Source organism: Glycine soja, chromosome 14, assembly GCF_004193775.1.
Source record: "Glycine soja cultivar W05 chromosome 14, ASM419377v2, whole genome shotgun sequence".
NCBI lineage: Eukaryota > Viridiplantae > Streptophyta > Magnoliopsida > Fabales > Fabaceae > Glycine > Glycine soja.
Genome location: NC_041015.1, coordinates 43,954,086 through 43,976,678, shown reverse-complemented (window position 1 = coordinate 43,976,678; position 22,593 = coordinate 43,954,086). Strand labels below are relative to the sequence as shown.

The 22,593-nt window shown below is 31.6% G+C and overlaps 1 pseudogene; it reads right to left on the bottom strand.

The window, feature by feature from the left end:
* Window positions 1–4,065: 4,065 nt before the first annotated feature.
* Window positions 4,066–13,696, bottom strand: LOC114384097 (annotated as a pseudogene).
* Window positions 13,697–22,593: the final 8,897 nt, after the last annotated feature.

Sequence of the window (22,593 nt, the reverse complement as noted above, 5' to 3'; positions counted from 1 at the left end):
ATCCATCTCTTTCTAGAGAGATTTGTTCTTCTTCTTCTTCTCATTCTCTAAGGGATTAAGAGACTGTGAGTCTCTTGTTGTAAAGGATCTCTAAACACAAAGGAAGGATTGTCCTTGTGTGTTTAGAACTTGTAAAAGGAATTTACAAGATAGTGGAACTCTCAAGCGGGTTGCTTGGGGACTGGACGTAGGCACAAGGGTGTGGCCGAACCAGTATAAAACTGAGTTTGCATTTTCTCTTCCCTTAATCTCCTTTATTTATTATTGCTTTATATTCATATTCAAATTGTTTCATTTGAATTAATATTTAAGAAGATTGTCATTAAGGGAATTCATAACTTGAGTAAAAAGTGAAATAGATTTTTAATTAGGGGAAACAGTTTGGAACATCTTAATTCAACCCTCCCTTCTTAAGATATCTGAGGCCACTTGTCTAACACAATAGCCCCAATGAGACATAAAATTAACACCTACATAAGTAACATTCATTCCATTTAGGTGAACAGAATAATTTGTGCTGGCAGTAAAAAAAAATATAAAAAAAATTGAGTTAGCATTTCAGCTAATCCAAAGAAGAACCTACCATGCATTAGTGTGTATTTAGATCAACTGATAAATTGATTTTAAATAAAAACTAATTTTTAATTAAAATTTATCGCCAAGAGTATTTTTCAATTTTCACAATACACCGATGCACATATATTTTTCTCACTTCCTAACAAGTAAACTATTAAATTAAAGTAGATCTCTATCTTTATACATGACATGTTTTTTTGTATGACTTTTTAATATTTTTATGTACAAATATTTTAAATATTGCCTTCATCATTTGTTGTTATAAGGATTAAATTCAAAATAAACATAATATACATGACAATAATGCAGTATTAATTGAGGAGAAAGAGTTGAAAATACGAATTGGGTGAACATGAATATACATATTGAAACTAAATATTTTTTATTGTACAAGAATATGAGGTGTGTATACATACAGAACACACTTAGTTAACTTTACTCATTTCCAACTTTAATAACACACAAAACACTTACTAGTTACTAGTTTATTACAATAGAAAGTACGATACATTTCATCTAAAATTTATATGAAACTTTAGCCTCTATATACAAAGGTACATAACATTCGACCATCTGGTGAAGTTTAAGACCAGAAACATCAAACACACAACATTCTGTATATTACAACAAGATTATGTTACAATGTCTCAGCAAAACATGGTTTTCATGGATTTGTTGAAACCTTAATCAAGTCTTTCTCATCGCCGTCTCTTACCCATGTATGTCTTCTGAGCCTTTTGGGAAACCAAGAGAAGCATCCACTTGATGTATTTGCCTTGGCACCAATCTTGTTCATTTTGGCTCTTCCCTTTTCTGTTTCCTTCATTTTCTCCTTGTGCTGCTTCCACGACACATATGCTTCAGCAAGTTCAACACCAGCTGCCATTGTCTCAGCTAGACAATATTGTGTGTTTTTGAGAGCACATGATTAATGCGGTGGATTTGATTTATAGTCATGTGATTATTGGATTGGCTTGGCATGCAAGTAAAAGAGTCACAATAAATTAATGAAATTAAACGTGTATCTGTAGTTTGACTGTTTTTCCATGCTATATATGTATACTATGTTTTTGTTTGGTAGTTAAACTTGGTGACCAAGTAATATTTAATTAGTGGACTTCCGTAATGAACTGTGCAGCATGATGATGTGTGATATAATAGCCATATTTTTCTTTTAAAACTTGGAATATTGGTCACTACCAAGGTGGCAAGATAATAAGGTTTAAGTTCATTTTTATAGTGTTGATCATTATGTAGACCGAGAAGATTGACCTTTGTAATAATATTTGTGGTAACATTTCGAAAATGAGAAATGGTTAAATGCAAATCCAATTGCCACAGGATACTCATTCGAGTAATTGGAAACTTTTCACTTGTGTATTTTTTTTCCAGAGGGACATTCTCTGCTTAATACTTAGCCAACTAAAATTAATAATGATTGTGAATTGTGATTACTTTATTTTTTTTACAGAATAATTGTGATTACTTTAGGGAAAAAAGTTAATAATACATTTTTTAACATATTTTTTAATATAATATTTTATTATTGGTCGAATTTTTCTTTAAAAATATTGATTGAAATATATTAAAAATTATATAATTTTTGTATGTTTTATTTCTTATTTAATGAGTTATTTTTTTAATAATTTTAATAAATAATAAATCGTGTTAAAAAGAATGTGTTAGAACATTTATTATTACCCTGTTTTATTTCTTATTTAGTGAGCTATTTATTTGTTTTATATTGTAACTTGGAAGTGCTATGGGTAGGTAGAAAAGGAGAAGCGTGGTTAGACTAGGTAGATATTTTTCGTAACATCATCTCATTACGTTTCAATTTTAAAGACTAATTAATTTTAAAGCCATTCATTGTATAGATATTATAAAATAGCTTACTTTTACCTACAAAATTTAAAGTAGATAAAACTCAGAGACTTGTATTTAATTATTATTGTTTGGTGTAGGAAAAACATGTAAAAATTAAGAAAACTTCGGCCTACAAATACTGAGTGCAGGTAAAACCTTGAAGGCCTTATAACTACAGTTATTTGGTGTAGATAAAATTTTAAAAAAATTGTACCCAATTAGTGTACAAGTAAAATCTTAAAAGACTTTTATTTATAGTTGAGAGTTATAAGTACAAGTTAATATTTTTACCTATAATTAAAAATTATAAATATAAATTAATAATTTTTACATACACATTTTTAATTATAGGAACAGCAAATGATGATAATCAAATATAATCATAATGAAAATAAATCTATAGAGGAAATCTATAATGACAAACTATAATCTGTGAGTTACTCCTTAAAATTGATGGCTAATATGTCTATAAGACCAAATATATAATATATTTACCTATACATCTTTAATTTTCAGTGACAGTTTTTGTTAACGTACATAAGTTATTTTTCTTGCGGTGCACCCCCTAAAATAGTTATATTGCTTTACATCGATCTATACTTAAAAATATAATTGCCCCCCAATTAATAACAGTATATTAGAAAGAGAAAGTAAGATAAAGCCCACATATTTGTGGTCCTGTGAGACACATCTATGTTCAAATTTTTTTATAACAAATAAATGTCTACTTTGCACTTTGATTCTCATGGTGACAGTTGCGTTGCAAACTCGCGTGCCACATGTACCAAGCTTTAACTTAATATTTATACCCATTTTAATTAGGTGGAAAAGACATAGACATTCTATCCATGTTGACGTTTATTGTGTTTTTATAAGAGTGAGATGCGAGAGCCATTAAAAATGAGTTTAGGAACCTTTCATCTTAATATGTTATTCTTTGAATATTATTCTTATGCCTAAGCTGATAAGCGCTTACGCTTTTTACAGCAGAGCTGAATAGTAAGTGAATTAAGTTAGTAAATTTGTGTATTGGATTAGTGTAAGCAAGATCTCACCTTTACTATTATTAATAATGTGTCTAATTAAAAATGAGATTAAACAATCCCATTTTTACTTGGGGTCAAGACCACCCCTTATTAATATTAGAATGAATTATCATTGATTTTGTTTATCATGTAATGAATGCTTTCATTTTTATCTTCTTAAAGTTTTTTTTTTCATTTCATTCCTACATTAAATAATATATTATTTATACTAATAAGTTGTTGGTTTGAAGGATACTTTACTCGATCTCTTAAAAAGATTTTGAATTAGTCTTAAATAAAAAATATGATTAAAAAAAAGAAAATTTTACTAAAAATGATTATTCAAATTATTTAATAAATATTAATCATCAATGAAATCAATAGATACTTTGTAATAATAATATGATAATAAAAAAATATTATTTATATAACTTTTAAAATAATTATTATGAAAATCAAGAAACTCATATTATATTATGATATATGATAATTTATAATTAAATAAAAATATAAAATTATTTTACATTAATAACCCATTTTTTTCCTATATATAAACAGATTAAATGAAAAATAACTATGACAATTGAACTACAAATTATTTTGGTAATCAAAGCATAACATTTTAAATATCTTTAGTAACCTTAAGCGAATAATATATGGTCAACATTGGACACAAATATATTTTATTACAGTAGTTTCCTCAATCTCCTTGAAGCTTCCAATACAGATTCTCTGTGACCAAAGACACTGACTCTAATATAACCCTCGCCGCCAGGACCAAATTCTATACCAGGAACAGTGACTATGGCTGCTCTCTCAAGAATTTTGCTGAACACTTCCCATGAACGCAACCCCGGAAAATGCACCCATACATATGGCCCATTTTTGCCGCCATATACCTTTAGACCCAATGACTCACGTATCAACAAGTATTTTCGCATTTTCCATGTAGTAGTAAATGGTTGCTTTCAGTGCCTGAAACGCACAAGTGAACAAAAATAACATGACCAAGTCCACTTTTCATGTCTACAAAAATGACAACAAAAATAAAGAGTATTTGAGTAAAGGGTTATATTATCCTTCTCATGTTTTCTTTTATAATTACTTTTTATTGATCTTTTTCTATCTTATAATTATTTTATTCTTCACTTCTTTCTTTTATCTTCTTATTTTTCTTTTATTTGTAAAAAAATATATAAATATATTTTAGTCTTTCAATAAAACAGTTGGAAAACGCATCTAGTTCAGCTCCTAATTAAAGGTTATTTTTATTTATTTATTAAACATGGCAAGGAAAATACTTGATTGCCAAATCACCCAAAAATTCTAAGTGGGACATTGGTTTAAGTTATTTTGCTTATTGCATTTAATATATATTGTATAGTATCTATTTGATAAACTTCTAAAATTATTTCTATTTTTTAATCCATAAGTATTCATAATTAGTATGTTGTGGGTGTAAAAAAAACAAAAAGTAGTATTATTCTATGTCCATATATATATATATATATATATATATATTAAAATTTATTTATGCTTAATGGTTCAAAGTTAGTAATTTATTAAAATCCATACTCGCTGAAGATATCCAATTACTTCAATTAGAGAAAGGCGAAAACAAAGAAAGTTTAAAAATTACTACAATGAAATCTTATTATTCAGTTTGGACACAAAAGACAGTATGAGAACTAATTTATAAGAATTTACAGTCAACGCAATTTCTTTTTCCCTAGAAAAGTAAATACCAAAATATATCCTATTCAGACCACTTAATTATTTTTCCCAAATCTAAGTGTTAGTATGTACTTCTATGTACTAATAAAACATTATCAATTAATTCTTGTTTAAAGAGGACATTATTTTAACACAAAATTACATACAAAAAGCACTTGGCAGAAAGAAGCTTGTGACAAACCTGAAATCCTTGTGGAGAAAGGCATGCAAGTCCACCAGCTTGAACAATATTAGATGCACCATTGAAGCATGTGCAAACAATGCGATCATAATCCTTTATGATAGGATAACCATCAGCATACAACAACTCTTCAGGGACAACTGTCCACCCAAGCCGAACCCCAGTAAAACCAGCAAATTTTGAGAATGATGAAATTTCAATTGCCACCTACACTCACATACACACAAAACCCACATGTGAGTAATATCAAGGATTCTTCTCTTAAACCTTTATTTTCAGCTTTTTCTCATAACACATTTTTCTTTAAAAAAAATTAGATTTAAATTTTTAAAAAATAGTTTTATACTTTTGTCTATCTACAAATCACCTTCCAATTGCGATTCGATGACAATCTATCAGTGCATGAATATTAAATTTTAAAATAAAAACTACTTTTGTTTTTCTTTAGTAAAATCAATGCTAAATTTAACTAAAAGCAGACTAATCATTGAACGATAACCGTGAAGGTAATTTAAGACTATATAACCACCTCTTTGGCTCCAGGAATTTCAAAAATTGATCTGGGGCTTTCATCTGATATGTAAGCAGCATAAACAGCATCATAAATGATGATAGATCCATTTGCTTTTGCAAACTTGACAAGTTGCTCAAGTTGCTGCTTAGATGCAGCAGTACCAGTTGGATTGTTTGGAGAACAAAAGAAAATCAAATCAGTCCTTGGAGCGATTGATAGGTTTGGAAAGAAAGAAATTATTCTTAGGTCCACACTTCATGTACGCAATGTTTTTGTACTTTCCACTCCCTGCTTTGAACCCCCAGCCCTACCAACAATGACACTGGAATCTATATATGCCTGTCATGATTCATGAGTAGATTCATTAAGAACATTCTTTTTTACATAATTGTCAATATTAAATTAAAAGATTATATATAGAGGTAGCATAAAATGTAAGAACTTTTGGTCATTGTAATAAATAAAAACAATAAATAAAGACCATTAAATCATATTTAAATGATAAAGAATGAATAAATAAATACACCTAATGTTTTTAAGTAGTTAGATGATGCGAGTCTGTGACCACCAATTTTTAATTTTGACTATCTATCTATAGTTATTATATATGATCGAGATTCGCGGTTCTTACACTTAAAATGAGAACCATTTTCACTAGCTAGATATGTTCTTTGTGTGTGTGATCTTGTGAGGTGACCTTGGTGGCATGATGGGTCGTGTGAATTTATAAGGATAATTTAAATACACGCCAGACGGATGAATTTTCAAGGACTGTATTCCACAGGGCACAAAAGCTAAAGCATGATCATAAGAGTTAATATAGGATGAGCTTTCTAATCATTGAAATTTTGTTGACTAAAGTACACCAAAATGAAATTTGGCGGAGCTGTTCCGTTTCTCATTCCTATGACGAGATGTATTATAAATTGTGGCAATATTAAGGTTGAGGTATTTATATATATGTATTTTTGGTAAAAAAAATACCTCTTAATGAATCCGATGACAGTTATTGTAGGGGTGGGGGTCACAACCCACTTTTTGAGGATCCACCTAGTGAGTGTGGTGGTGGGGCCGCCACTGTGAGATATTGGCTAATCTCTAAGTGACACTCACGAAACAAGATACAAGCGCAAGGCCGTGTAATGCGCTACCACTGGTTAGAACCTAATTGAACGCTAATATTGTAGGGGTTGTGTACTAAAGTTCGGTTAAAAAATATGTAGTTCAAGACAATCAAGTCACTACATTTTTCTCGGATGAAAGTTCATAAACACTAGGTATAAGGCTCAAACCCGGAAGGTTCCTTATACCGAAATACAATATCACATGCTCTTTCTCTTATGTTTTTTATGCAAATTATCTTTTAGAAAATATATTTTAAAATTTTAAATTATGTGGGGGAATGTTGATAAATATTTGTGTTTTAATTTAAAATTTAAAAATATATTAATTCTATTTTATAAAATAAAATATTTATTTTAGATTTTCTTAAGATTTTGTTTTAATGAGTCAACTGGTTTGTTATGTTTGTTGTGACAACTGTAGGTTGGTTTTTCAACGGTCATATTTTGTTGTTGCAAAATGCTTATATATATCACTTTCCTCTTTTCTAAAGAAAAGAGATACAGAGCAACGTTGTCTAGTTTCTTTCCCCCAAAAAATTATCTCTTTCTTTCTCCTATAAAAAACTTATTTTTGTGAGAGCAAGAGCATTGGTGTTCAGAAGGTTCGGGGATCCTTTCGCTGCACACGATCGGAACCAACGGGTTGTCGTATCTTGGGAGAGGAGCGCAATCAAATTTTCCTACCAGTGCAGTGAGACGTTTTCTCTCTAAGGATAGGGTTTACGCGCTTCAACCCAGGTTATATCTTTTTTTCCCTAATTTATTTTTTCCTTGTGCTTATTGTATGTTATAATGCATTATTCATGTGCTGTCAATTAAATTTATTTTGCCACTGCTATTTTTTTATTTAATTCAAGATTGTGCATCTTCTTCGTATTTATTTTATTTCATTTTTTATTTTATTTTCCAATAGTCTTAGAGAGAAAAGCTTATCACTTTCTTCTTACATAGTCTTTTCTGCAGTAGCATGATGTTTTATTAAAATATCTATAATGGATATGATTGAGTTCCATTCTAGTAAGCATAAAAAATCAAAGGATGAAAACACAATGTATTATGCTCTATTGAAAATGTTTTTATTATATTATTTTATTTCTTTAAATTTTAAATTAGGAAGATTATTGGAAAATATTTTCTTATAATTTATAATTAAAATATATTTTATTTATCAATTATATTTTGTAAAGATAAAATGCTTTTAGAATTAGTTTATGTAAAAAACTGAAAGCATCCCACTACTTTCATTCATATGCTCGAAAGCTATCTTTTAGTTGGTCAAATTTCCTTTGTGAATGTTACAGGTATTTAATGTTGGAAAGTTTATTCGATTTTTATTTTCTGTTTCTTAACGTTATTGTTGTAAATATTATGTTATTACCGTTAGTGACTGGTTACCTCTATATGTGTAGCTTCTTGCTAAAATAATAATAATAATAATAATAATAATAATAATAATAATAATAAACATGTGAAAATATAACTCACAAAGCAATAAAATGAACACTTGGGTAAAACTTCATATTTTGTATGTCATTTTCTTGATGTGGTATCTTATAAAAAAAATTAAAAAAATATCTTTATGAGCTATGGAGAAAAAGAAAATCAAATCTAAAATATCTTAAAGTGTGGGGGTGTTTAGTAAAGGTTAACATCCCTATTAATAAGAAAAAGAAAATCGACAAAAAAAATGTTAATTGTATTTTTGTTGGATATTCTTTACATAATACTACTTATAGATTCTTAGTTATTAATTTAGAAGTATCTGAAATTTCTAATGGTACTATTATGGAGTCTAGAGATGTGACTTTCTTTGAAAATATTTTTTCTTGAAAAATAAATTGTTAAATCTTTGTATGGTTTGAAACAAGCTCCAAAGCATTGACACAAAAGTTTGATTAAGTTATTCTTGTGTATGATTTTCAAATTAATGATAGTGATAAATGTGTGTATGTGAAACAATTTAATAATAATGAACGTGTCATTTTATGTTTGTATCTGGATAACATATTGATATTTGGTAGTAAATGAATTTCATAAATGATGTGAAGTTTTTCTTGTCTAGAAATTTTGATATGAAAGACCTTGGTTGTGTAGATGTGATTTTGGGTATTAAGCTTATAAAGAAAAATGATGGCATGACTTTTATCCAATCTTATTATGTTGAAAAGCTATTGAAGAAGTTTAATTATTTTGATGCAAAACATGCTCTTACTCCTTATGACTCATCCATCAAGTTAAAGAAAAATTTGAGTAAATGAATTTCTTTACATAAATATTCTCAAAGTATCGGTTCTTTGTTGCATTTGACAAACTTCTCTAGGCCTGTTTGATATTGCACATGTAGTTGGTAGATTGGAAAGTAATTGAGGGATTTAGTGATATAAAATTGAAGTTCTGATTTTGATGAAATAAAAATGAGAAGTGGTTATGTCTTTCCTTTAGCTAGTTGTGCAGTATCATGAAAATTTACTAGACAAGTTATTATTTCACATGAAAACAAAAATTATTGCTTTAAATACTGCTACTAGTGAGGTTGAATTTCTTAAAAATGTATTATGTGATTTGTCATTGTTAAATAAGCGTATACCTCCAATTCCAATGCATTGTGATAGTCAAATTACTATATCTAAAGTGACAAGAAAAATTTTAATGAAAAAAGAAGACACTTAAGAGTGAGACATAAGTCTATAAGAAATTTGATTTCTCATGATGTCATTTCTTTTGACTTTGTCAGGTCAAAAAATAATATTACGGATCCGCTTACAAAAAGGTTGACATGTCAACAAGTATTTGAGTCATCGAGGGAAATGAGATTAAAACCCATTATTTAGTTACAACAATGGACACCCGTCTCCGTATGATTGGTGATCCCATGAATGGAGTTCAACGGGTAACAATGAAATTGTTTGTTGACTAAAGTACACCAAAATGAAATTTGGCGGAGCTGTTCCGTTTCTCATTCCTATGACGAAGTGTATTATAAATTGTGGCAATATTAAGGTTGAGGTATTTATATATGTGTATTTTTGGTAAAAAAAAATACCTCTTAATGAATCCGATGACAGTTATTGTAGGGGTGGGGGTCACAACCCACTTTTTGAGGATCCACCTAGTGAGTGTGGTGGTGGGACCGCCACTGTGAGATATGGGCTAATATCTAAGTGACACTCACGAAACAAGATACAAGCGCAAGGCCGTGTAACACGCTACCACTGATTAGAACCTAATTGAACGCCAATATTGTAGGGGTTGTGTACTAAAGTTCGGTTAAAAAATATGTAGTTCAAGACAATCAAGTCGCTACATTTTTCTCGAATGAAAGTTCATAAACACTAGGTATAAGGCTCAAACCTGGAAGTTTCCTTATACCGAAATACAATATCACATGCTCTTTCTGTTATGTTTTTATACAAATTATCTTTTAGAAAATATATTTTAAAATTTTAAATTATGTGGGGGATTGTTGATAAATATTTGTGTTTTAATTTAAAATTTATAAATATATTAATTCTATTTTATAAAATAAAATATTTATTTTAGATTTTCTTAAGATTTTGTTTTAATGAGTCAACTGGTTTGTTGTGACAATTGTAGGTTAGTTTTCCAACAGTCATATTTCCAATGGTCATATTTTATTGTTGCAAAATGCTTATATATATATATATATCTCTTTCCTCTTTTCTAAAGAAAAGAGATACAGAGCAACGTTATCTGGTTTCTTTCCCCCAAAAAATTATCTCTTTCTTTTTTCTATAAAAAACTTATTTTTGTGAGAGCAAGAGCATTGGTGTTCAGAAGGTTCGGGGATCCTTTCGCTGCACACGATCGGAACCAACAGGTTGTTGTATCTTGGGAGAGGAGCGCAATCAAATTTTCCTACGGGCGTTTTCTCTCTAAGGATAGCGTTTACGCGCTTCAACCCAGGCTATATCTTTTTTTCCCTAATTTATTTTTTCCTTGTGCTTATTGTATGTTATAATACATTATTCATGTACTGTCAATTAAATTTATTTTGCTACTGTTATTTTTTTATTTAATTTAAAACTGTGCATCTTCTTCGTATTTATTTTCTTTCATTTTTTATTTTATTTTAGAACAGGTGGCATGATGGGTCGTGTGAATTTATAAGGATAATTTAAATACACGCCAGACGGATGAATTTTCAAGGACTGTATTCCACAGGGCACAAAAGCTAAAGCATGATCATAAGAGTTAAGAATTTTATTGTTATATATTTTCTGTTGAAGAATGTGCATGTAGTACAGGATGAGCTTTCTAATCATTGACTAATGATAAGTGAAAAGTTCCAAGTATGGTGGATACGGTGTTTATAATTAAAGGTCTTTCTTAACATTTTGTAAAATCCATTGTTCTACAAGTCAATCAAGTTTAAACCTGAGTCACTGAGGAGATTAGGCATTTTTCTTTAAATTGCATATTTTCAGATCAAAGCTCAATATGTATTTGAAAGTAATTACCGGAAAAGTTGGATCCTGCACAGCTATTGACAAACTAGAGTCCAGAAGCATCTACATATAAGTACAGCAAAAATTAGTAACTCTTTATATCATAATTGCTAAAATATAAACAAAAACGGTCCTTCAATTTCTTTTCAATGTTGTTAGCCTGGCCCTAAATTGATAACAGAATGTCTATCAGTCTATATATATCCCTAACCTGAATGCGAGAAATATCACACTGTGCTCCATCAGATACAAAAATCTCATTTTCTTTCACTTGCTTATCTTGGTAAAATGTTTCTGCTATTGCCCTCTTTAGCTCCTGAAAAAGTTCATGAAGTTTTGTGAACAAGAATTCCAAAAGCAAAAGGATAATGAGAACAATTTATTCAAGATACAAACTAGCAATGCCTCTTTACCCTGTTGCCTTGCTCAGGTCCATAACCCTTATAGCATTCAGCTGTTGACAGAGCCAATGCTTGCTGCAAAACAATATAGTATATACTTAGTTCTTTCACTGGATAACAACTTGACCCAACTTACCCCCCCCCCTCCGGCTCAAATTGTATATTGCAGTGTATTATTATTATTATTATAGTGTAGTTAATCCTCTTTGTATATGCAAAGATAAGCCTAAGCCTAAGTATAAGGACTCTGTTATCTTTTCCCATAGCGAGGAGCCTTCTAGTTCTAGGATACCATGGTACATTAGTTTTTTTTTATTGCAGTGTAGTGTGAATCTACAGGGTTATAGTGGCAAGTCTTTTTTTTTTTACCATTCTTTGCTCATGTCAACTGATAAATTAAGAGATATGGAGATGAAGGAACAAAGGTGACTCTATGCATTCGTACACAAATTAACCGCATGTTTGGTTGCACATTTTTAGAAAGGCAGACATGCGTTAAAATTAAAGCAATTAATTGTTATTACTTCTTCATTATTTAGGAAATTTGATGTGAAATCGTGAATTATAGACGCGAATCCAAATGCATGCTAAATTAAGAAGACTTAGCAACTACTAGCAACATAAAAGGGAAAGCTTCCCTTGAAATGGGGCAATTTCTTTTGAAAGATAAATTACATGTCAAGAGTCAAATGGTAAAATTGACGTAGTACCGTACTAATTTCCTGAGATATGAAGATTGATTCAGGCTCTAGATCTTGCAGTTTGTGCGTAAAGTGTAGAAAAAGGGAAGACGTATTATATCAGTTCTAAAGTTGGACTTGTTGAAAAGTAGAACTATGCTACTTATGGTTTAGAAAGCATTTTCTACAGAGAAGTCCAAAGGTGGTTATAGTCTTATAGATGGTTATTGATACATGAAATCCCGGAAAACAAACTATAATTAAAAAATCATGTCAACGTAGCAATCTCTTTCCATGTTCCCTTTATTAAGTGGAAATTATCTAAATGCAAAGAAGAAATATATTGACAACTTTAGTGTTGCTATTAGCCTATTACCTTAGCCATGGCTGAAGTTATGATGTCTGGTATTGGCTCTGTAGTATCACCAATTCCAAGTCTTATCAATCTTGCATGTGGATTCCTCTGAGCATATATATCTGGTTAAGGTACAATAAGGTTTATAAGACAATAAAGGTACATCATAATTGAGAATAGAATCCAAAACTAAATGTAATTGGTAGCTAACAACTCAATGTCCTGTTTGGATAAACTTTTCCCCAAGTACTTCTAGGAGAAGAAAATACAAATAAAAAATAAATGAGTTTCTTTATAAACAAAACTAGCTTATACATGAGCTAATAGCTAAAAGCTCTCTCATATTCATTTTTGTCTTGTTATTCTCTTTTCCTACAAGGGCTTATGAAAAACTGTATTCAAACATGACTCAAATAATGAATAAAACTTGAGAAAAGGTAATATCAAATCAAGCACTTGTAAAATAAAACATTGAGGCAATTGGGGTGTTAGGAACAGCTTATCCGAGATTCTTAGATTATAATCTTTTCAGATTTTTTTTTAATAAACTTCACAGTTAAGGTTAAGAATATCGTTTCCATCTGATTAAAGTTTATTAAGTTTTTAACTAAGTCATTTGCTAAAACTTCTCCAATATCTTAAAGCTAAGAAATCACACTATTTTCAATGAAGCCAGAACATACCAAACACTAACAAAAACTTAATATGAGCCAGGAAAAGAATTCAGAACTGACTGACCTCAGGAAACAAATAACCATTCTGCAGTCTCTCCATGTTGACACTCCGAGGGACTTTTGTGAGATGATCTACATTGGTATAGAATGTCAGTTTGAAGAAAGCAACGTGAATGAAAAAAGTCCAAAACCCAAATTAAATTGTTAGATAGTTTCTTAAGTGGCATTCTAAGACTTTTAAAAGTCACGTGGGGCAACATTGAAGAAACTCCATAAAATTGCTACATGTACTGCCCTTAACTCACCAATTTTCCGCACTCTGTCAGACTGGGAACTATAAATTGCAAAGTATATAATATGAATAAGTAAATGAATAATTTAATCAAGCAATGCAAATATTGGTACAAAGATGTTTATTATAATGGCCTTGGTAATGTAATAGATAGGCACCTGCTGTGATTTGCATTAGGTTGAACTAAAATTACATGGGGTATGCACACACCAGATGACAGTGGATAAGGCATTTTTTTTATTCCCAGTTAAACTCTGCAATTCTCAATATGGAGATATGTTGTAAACTGAACAAGTGATGAGACATTTAGACACGCTGGACTTCTTATACTTGTGGTAGTCTGAGCAATAACAAAATGGAGCCCCACAAAAAATTGTCCTTACACACCATATATATTTAAATTTTAGCTTCAATTAATGTTAGGTTAGGGCCCACTATTCACCCATATATTTATGATTTGTATTTGTACGTGGACTGTCCAACCAATTATTATAACCAAGGTTTTTAGGCTCAGCGCTTGAGAGACTATGAACTGTTTGGCTAGGCAAGTTGATCGATATATACAAAGTGAAGGCTGAGTCCTTGAATGATAAAGGCTTGACCTAACTGATTGTATATACTTAACTTGTTAGTATCAATATCAGAATCAGCTACACATTGTAAAGTATCTAATTACAATTTACTTATATGCCTCTCTCTCTCTATTTCATTTGCTACGAAAATAGAATTCCAAGGTCGCCCACAAAAAAAAACTCGATATGTGATTTTTCTATTTCACGATTTGCACCATGTTTCAACATTTTTGTGCTGAAATTTGTACTCAGTTTGGTCATCTTGTACGTGTTCTCAGTAGTTATAATGCTAAAGAATACATTTTTGAACCATTTTGAACATCCATGAATGAAAATGACAAGTTGCATCTATCTTTTTGTGTAGTCATTCCATAACAAAATGGGGTGGCTGAGCATAAAAATTGTCACCTTGTAGAGGTTGCTTGAGCCCTATTATTTGCAATGAAGGTTCCAAATTTTTTTGGGAGATGCAATCTTTATTTCTGCATATTTAATTAACTGCATGCCATCTTTTGTACTAAATGGTGCATTTACTCACTCTACTTTTTTTCCCTCTTAATATTTGTTCCCCTTACCCCAAAAATATTTGGATGTACATGTTATGTGTATGATGTTCGTCCTCGACTAATCAAGTTGGATCCAAAGTCGTTGAAGTGTGTGTTCTTGGGTTACTCTAGGACCCATGAAGGGCATCATTGCTTCTCTTTAAATCTTGGTTGGTACCTCATTTTTGTAGAAGCAAATGCCTTTGATGTTTTGATGATGATCATGATGATTTGATGCAAATGATGCAAATGGACATTTCAAGTTTAAATTCAAGACAAAGATTCAAGAATACAAGCCACAACATCAAGATGATCACTAGTATTTTAGGAAGGGAATTCCTAATTGATATAGCAAAAGGTTTGGCCAAGTAATTTAAGTTAAAAAGTGTTTTTCAAGAGATTTACTCTCTGGTAATCGATTACCAGAGGATGTAATCGATTACCAGTGGCCAAAAATGCCTTACAACAGCTACTAAATATTTTAATTCAAATTTTAGACTGTGTAATCGATTACACAATCTTGGTAATCGATTACCAGCAGTTAATGAACGTTTTAATTCAAATTTTGAAAGTTGTAATTGATTACACAAATCCTGTAATCGATTACCAGACAAGATTTTCAGAAAAATATTTCTAAGAGTCACAACCTCTCAAAAGGCTTTTACATGACCACCAATGGTCTATATATATGTGACTTAGAACACAAATTTGTTCAGAGTTTTTCAGAACAACAAGTGTTTATTCTCTCAAAAAGCAAATCGTTTTATCCTCTTAAGAATTCCTTGGCAAATTCAATTGCAATTCATTAAGGAATCATTTGAGTGCTCAGATTGTAAAATCTATCTCTTTCAAGAGAGATTCATTCTTCTTCTCTTTCTAATTCTCTAAGGGATTAAGAGACCGAGGGTCTCTTGTTGTAAAAGAATTCTAAACACAAAGGAAGGATTGTCCTTGTGTTTAGAACTTGTAAAAGGATTTTACAAGATAGTGGAACTCTCAAGCGGGTTGCTTGGGGACTGGACGTAGGCACAAGGGTGTGACCGAACCAGTATAAATATGAGTTTGTACTTTCTCTTCCCTTAAACTCCTTTATTTATTATTGTTTTATATTTATATTCAAATTGTTCTATTTGAATCAATATTTAAGAAGTTCATTATTAAGGGAATTTGTAACTTGAATAGAAAGTGAAATAGAATTTTAATTGGGAAAATAGTTTGTAATATCTTAATTCAACCCCCCCTTCTTAAGATATCTGAGGCCACTTGTCTAACAATTTTTGCTTATGTGTCTTTTGTTGAAGATCATCCATTTTTTGTTGAGCCTGAATCCTCTATGACTATGTATGTGTTAGATGATTCTTTCTTAAACTATAATATTATCCACTTTACTTTCTCGACTTCTATTAATACAAGTTTGTAATTTTTTGAGTAGACATAATCTCATCCCAAATAGGTGTCACCTAATGTTAAAATCTCACCTGAAGCTCCACCAAAGGATACTCAAACTTTACATGTAACTCTTCCAACATTTGCAGATTCCCTTCAGACCTTGATCTCCCCATTACATTACACAAAGGTAAACACACTTGTAAACGTACGTACCTATCATATTTCCTCACATACATGTCTTTTGCTAATTTTCACCCCTCTCTAAGTCCTTTTACATTTTGTTTGCCCCTAAATATCTTTCAGATGCCCTTAGTCATTGTGGCTTGAGACAAGCGATGGAGGAGGAAATGATGTCTCTTAAGAAAAATGACACTTGGGATTTGATTTCCCTCTTTTATTCATATTCTTATCTCTCTTGTTGCTACACATCATTGGCCTTTGCTTCAATTGGATGTGAAAAATGCTTTCTTGCATGGTGACTTACAAGAAGAGGTGTGTATATGGAGCAACCATATAGGTTTGTTGCTAAGGGGAGTTTGGCAAGGTGTGTTGCTTAAAAAAAATGTTACAAGGGTTGAAGCAATCACGTAGATCTTGGTTTGAGAGATTTAATGATGTGGTTCTTACATTTGGAACAAAGTGATCATACAATAATGTTTTATACAAATACTAACCTTGGCAACATTTTATATGAGGTGTATGTTGATATTGTGATTACAAGAAGTGATAGCAAAGGCATTGGAAACTTGAAGATTTTTCTACAATATCAGTTTCAAACAAAAGAGTTAGGGGCCTTGAAGTACTTCTTAGATATTGAAGTTATGTACTCGAAGAAAGGGATCTTCCTATCACAAAGGAAATATGTTTCAAACTTGTTAAATGATAATGGTTTGTTGGGAACCAAACCAGGTGAAACCTGTATGGAGCCATGAGTCAAACTAACAATAGATGGAGATAAGATTTGCTAATACCTATTGTATAAAATTGTGGTGTGATAACCAAGTTGCCATACATACCACATTAAATATGGTCTTTCATGCAGGAACAAACCATATTGGTGAAGATTGTCACTTGATCTAAGAGTAGGCGTAACAAAACCTTATGTCTACCTTTTATATCAAGACAAACAACCAACTACTAGATTGTTGGAGTGAGCCCTAGGGACCAATCCATTTTAGGCTACATTTGCATCATGACTTTGGTTTATATATTTTATATATACATGAGACATTTCAATTATTTGTTGTATGATATAATAACATCCATAGAATAGGCGAGCTATTCGTTGATGTGAAATTCATTGAATAATAGAACCTGATTCTTAAAGTGTTTGTTGTCGAGCACTATTGTCAACCATGACAATTAAGATTATTGGGTGAGCAACATGATGACCGCACCTCACAGGTCATGAATATAAGATATCAAGCTGACACACAAGTGTAAATATTAAAAGTAGTATTAATACTAGATTGACCCATTATGATAAGGCTTCATAATAGTTATGTAAGTTTGTCATAAGCGTTCTCATGACAATCATAATGTGATAGTAGTCCTTCAACTTCAAGTCACTATGATTCCTACATGTAGGAATTGTAGGCTTTAATACTATCAAATGTCATCCATAACAAGGTGATTATAAAGGTGTTATTGAGGTTTGTAATGAATCATGTTGAGAGATGTGAGTGATGTAGATAGGATTTGTCCTTCCTACATAACGGGAGTTATGTCCACAAGTCTCTCGAAAGAGTGAGACTTGCAATACGCATGGCCACACACAAATGGACTAATAAGAGATATTGGGTCCATTTGTATTTAAGCGTCCACTCGAGTATCGAGGAATTAATGATTAAACTTAATGAGGATGACATTATTATGCATTGTGTTCAATCAAGACATTTGGATGAAGGGACAAAGGTTAAATAATGATATGGTTGCAATAAGATTGAAATTGGATCACCAATTTGCCATGGGCTGGGTTAGCCTTCCATTACAAGCAAAGATACTAAACTACAAGAAAGAAACTATTTTTGCTGAAAGAAATCGAAAGAAGATGATGGAGAATGTCTCCTCCAACCTCTAAACCCTAAATCTCTTTGCTTTTCCTGAGCTAAGCTCTCTTTGCTGCTCCAAACTCGTTCTCTACCAACTCTCTACTGGTTCTCCCTTGAAACTCCGCCAACTTCAGTATTTTAAAGGCTCTTGGACTCTTTAGCTTCCGAAGGCTCGCTCAGCGAGCATGTCTCGTTGAATGCAAGTTAGTGAATTTTCACTTAGCGAGCATGGGCGCGCTAAGTGCGAGAAGTGACAACGTCCTCGCTGGGCGGGCTGGCTGCACGTTAAGCATGTAGATCTCTGGCTTATCCTCTTCTAGGGTTTCCCATCCGCTAAGCGAGCTGGATGCCTCGCTAAGCGGATGCATCTCGCTGAGCGGATCTGCCTCGCTAAGCGAGTCATCAACAACTTTAACCTTCTCTTCTTTGGCTTGAAATTGAGTTGGATTAAACATTAGGTCACAAAATTCGAGTTTCTACCCTCTAAAATTATACAATAAAGAAAATATGTACAATCCCTACAAAAAGAACCACAGATTGGAGGCATAGTGTTATTTCCTCGCAAATTTTCAATACCAAATTAACTTATGAATAGCAACTAACACTGGGTGGCAGCAATGTATTGCTAGATGTAAATCATTGTCTATAATATAATGTTATAAAGAAAATATTTACTATTATTGTTAGTCTAGTGGGAATCTATAGGGTCACACGCATAGAGTGAATATAGTTAACTAAATTGAGTCAAAGAATGATTAATTAAATATGATTTAATTAATTAGTAAAATTTTTGATAAGATAAGATCTAATGAATATTTTAATTAATGAAATATGATTTGATTAATTCATAAGAGATAAATGATTAGATATGATCTAATTATTGTTGATCAAATGTTATTTAATATAATAAGATAGGATTTAATTTAATTAGAAAATAATTGATTAAACATTATCTAATTGATTGATAGAATATTATATTAGATTTGATCTAATCAAATATTCTATGTGGACTAATACAAGCTCACATTTTCTATATAAGGATGTGTATGCCTCAAAACACGTTGTTTTGTGAGCTCTTTCTAAATCTTTGATCATCAGCATATCCCTCTCCAGTATTGCTCGCGTGGACTGAATAGAGGCGTTGTCACAACATATTCTTGTCTCACCGCTTCCACACCTTGATCAAGCAATTTTAAGGAATAATTAGTGTTTCTATTACCAACATCAGAGACACCAACAAATTTTAAAAATATTGTTCTTTGTTTGTAGAAATGCACAAGAAAATTCATGATATGCATGCGATTGATGCTATCATCACACATTATAGTTATCCACTTTCCTTTCATGTTGATTTAAGTTATTCAATTCAATTTTTCATATACTTATATTCATCTTTCAAGTACACTTTGAAACCTCATAATGAGTAAGGTCTTTAACTCCTAGACCTAATTTTGCAAATACAATTAGCAAATTGTATAACCATGGAGATTTTTCTAAGTTCATTATTCATCCTCTCTTAAACCTCACATAATTTTTTTATATATTTTTTCTTTGTTTTATTTTCACATATAAGATTCATCATATTTTCTCTAACCAATGTTGTGACCTTACCACACCCTTTACCTTCTACTGGAATATGTGCAAGGCGATCCTTTAACCTAGGAATTCCACTTGATATCACTTTTCCACAAAATTTCTACAAAATTCCACCTGATATCCCTTAAGTGTTTCAAATACCAACAAATATTATCACTTATAGCATATTTTGCTCTACCTACAACAAAACATGCTTTTAAATTAGCAAATAAACATAAATTATGTATAAGTTGTTGCCTATATATAACATAATTAAAGTTATCTATACCAATTCAAAATATTTTCAAATTATTATATTTTTTATAGGCCAGATATATTAATTAAAATCTGATTAAAATGAGTACTAAAATGAGATTGAAATTTTAAAAATTTGAAAATCCTACAAAAAAATGTGATTAAAATGAATATTAATTAGCATTAAAACACATTTTACATTTTATAATTTATTGTAAAATATATTATCATTACAAGAAAAATAAATACACAAAAATACAAAATAAATAATTCAAATAATATTATAGATTCATGACAATCATTCCACTCAAATTTCTCTCCATTCCTTACTAATTTCACCTCTCCCTCTATTCATTTACAAATCAATCTAAAATTTCATTTTTCACTATTTTAAAAAAAATCCTACTTCCTAATTTTCATTTGCATCATTTTTAAAAAATTTCCACATTCGCAACCCCTTTTCAAGTTAAAGAATAAAAAATGTAAAAAATAAATAAAATACCAATTTTTGGTCCCTAATAAATACCCATTTTTTACATTTGGTTTCTAATAAATTTTTCCTTTGGATCGGGTCCCTAATATTTGAATTTTTTTGTCTTAGATCCCTGCCGTTAGTCTGAAATTGTTATCTGCCTACGTGGTTGTTAACTGGCAGAAAAAATACAACTCCACACCAAAGGGCATAAAAAATTGCAGAAAAAATAGAGAAACTTACAGAGTCCTCGACCCCTCCGAATCCGTGTTCTCGACCCCTTTAAATCCCCACACCAACCCTCTCGGAACAACACAACCCCACCATCTTAACAAAAATAAAAGAAACTCCCAATACAACCTCCCTCACCACAGGTACCTCCAGAGCCCAAACGGGAAAAGCCCCCTTAGTAGACGACGTCGTATCAATAAGTGTCATGCTTCTCACCATCTCAGCCCTTTCATAAACAAAATCAGCACCCAATAGAGACTTCGACCATCATGCTTCTCACCAACTCAGCCCTTTCATAAATAAAATCAGCACCCAATAGAGACTTCGACGAAGTTGTTGGAGAAGTCGTGTTTGGGGAGGTCGAGGGAGGTGATGTGGAGGCTTTTGGCAGTGAGAGATTTGGTGAGGTGGCGGTAGGAGTAAGAGCTAAGACCTTGGTAGGGAAGGAATTGGAGGGGTTTTTGTAAGGGTGTGTTTGGACCTTGTTGGTGTGGGCGTTGGAGTAGTGGTGGTAGAGGGGAGATGGAAGGGTGAGGAACTAGGTTTTGGAGTCTTGGGGAGAGAGGGTGGAGGAGGTGAAGACGAAGAAGAAAGTGAGGAGGAAGACAAAGAGGGTGAAGTAAAACTAGAAGGAGAAGGGGTTGTTGTTGGGTTTGGTAGGTGGGCCTATGAGCGTGAGTGTATGGGTTGCTCTGGTTCAAGTTCTTATGTGATGATAGCCATGCTCACTACTCACTGCTCTGAGGTTCACTATGGCTACAAGACTAAAGGTTGTGAGTGCTGGTTACGGGGACAATATCATTGCGTGAGTAATGGGGCGGTAATGTTAGTCTCGGTCTCTGAGGTCCACCATACAATGAATATTTGTGTAAGACTATGGTTTTCTTAACATAGAAAAGAAAAAAAAAAGAAATTTTTTTAACATGCAAAACGATGTTATTTTTTACTTTTTTTTAAAAAAAAAATTTCCACGGTAGTCTCAACCAAACAAAGATTACACGTGACATCACATGTGGCATGCCTACATGGGCAATTAACTGATACATAGGCAGTTAACGGATCCCGACTGACGGCAGGAATCTCGGATAAAATTTTTCATATATTAAGAACCCGATTCGAAGGAAAAATTTATTAGGGACCAAATGTAAAATACGATTATTTATTAGGGACCAAAAACATATTTAAGCCTAAAAAAATTCCTTCTCATGTTCCAAACCCCTTCTAACTTATTCTCACATGCTCACACCCCACCTATTCCAAAATACACTCACTTATAAAGAAACTCATTTGGTCTTTCTCTTTTCTTCTCTCACGCATCATCAAAAGCTCATTTGGTACTTCCTTCTGCCATCACCAAGATGGAACTAAACTCAGTAATCTCATAGTCAGAGAAGTTTTACATGTGGAAAAACTCAAAAGCAAGATGCACATGACCTAAGTGGTTGAATGAACAATGGAGGTTGCAATTACAAGAGGAGTAGAAAACTAAGAGGTTAGGATTTCAAAATGATTTTGATATTTGATTGTGAGTTCTTATTTTGATTCTAATGTGTACCAAATTTTATTGTGATTTCATGTTAGGAATTTTATAATTCCTAATTAATTAATATGGGCT